The following is a 1,278-nucleotide window of genomic DNA, read 5'->3' as shown; positions in this document are numbered from 1 at the left end:
TGGTATTTCCAGTAGGAGACAGAAAATCACTATAGATATTGGCAGTGGAGCAAGATGAATAGGACATGAACCATATACAGAAAAGAGGATAAGAATTCCAGGGATCCTCACATCCCCAGAGTAGGAAAGGAACCAGGATCCAAATATTGGACTACTCATCAGTTGTGGTAACTAACCATTAGCTGGCAAGCATGGTTTAATAGATCCATAGAGTGCCAGAAGGTGGTATCCCACCCAACTGGGCCCTAGGCAACCATTGACTCTTTATCACACTAAATCAGGTTGAGATACTGATTGCTGGCTGCAATGAATGAAAATGTCTAGGAATCCACATCTGGGGACCAGAGAGGCATACTCCCCATCTCCCCGCCCTTCTGGTGATTATTGGGAAAAATCCCATACCATGCCTACCTTCCATCAGTCCAGGAACTATAGTGTATGCCCCTTTGCCCTCCACCAATCCCCGTTTACTACCCAGGCACCACATTGCCCACAAAGCAAGGAGCTTAAGCAATTTACTGCTTCCAGTCACAGACCACATCCCCTGCTTGCCACCTTGTTCACCAGAATGGCAGGGAGATGGGGAGGATGCTTCTCTGGTCACCATATGTAGATTTATTGGTCCAGTGGCTTGTTGTTGTTTTGGTTGTTGGTGCCTAGATAAATGGAGAAAAGACTGATGTTGTCAAAGACTTCATTTTGTTCATACCAATCATTAACATTTATGGAAGCAGCAATCAAGAAATCAAAGGATGTGTTGCATTGGGCAAGGCTGCTGCACAAGACCTCTTTAAAGTGTTCAAGAGCAAAGATGTCAGAATAAGGAAGAAGATGCACCTGGACCAAGTCATGGTATTTTCAGTAGCCTCATATGCATGTGATAGTTGGATAATTAATCAGGAAGACCTTAGAAGAATTGATACATTTGAGTTATTGTGTTGGAGGAGAATATTAAAAGACTACTAAAAGAATAAATAAATCTGTGTTGGAAGAAGTATAGCCATAATGCTCCTTAGAAGCCATAATGGCAAGATTTTGTCACTTGTACTTTAGACATTTTATCAGAAGAGATCAGTCAGGAGGACATCATGTTTGGTAAAGTGGAGGGAAATAGAAAAAGAGGAAGACCCCAATGAGATGAATGGGTACAGTAGCAGCAGCAATGGCTCAAGCATAGCAATGATTTTTGAGATTAGTGAGAGCAATTAAAAATGACAACACACTTTTAAACTTAAGAGGATTAAGGTAAACAGCCATGGTATTTTCAATAACCTCATA

This window comes from Chrysochloris asiatica, unplaced genomic scaffold (assembly GCF_000296735.1).
Source record: "Chrysochloris asiatica unplaced genomic scaffold, ChrAsi1.0 scaffold00269, whole genome shotgun sequence".
Lineage (NCBI taxonomy): Eukaryota > Metazoa > Chordata > Mammalia > Afrosoricida > Chrysochloridae > Chrysochloris > Chrysochloris asiatica.
The sequence above is the reverse complement of the archived record's forward strand: the minus strand, read 5'-3'. Positions refer to the sequence as shown.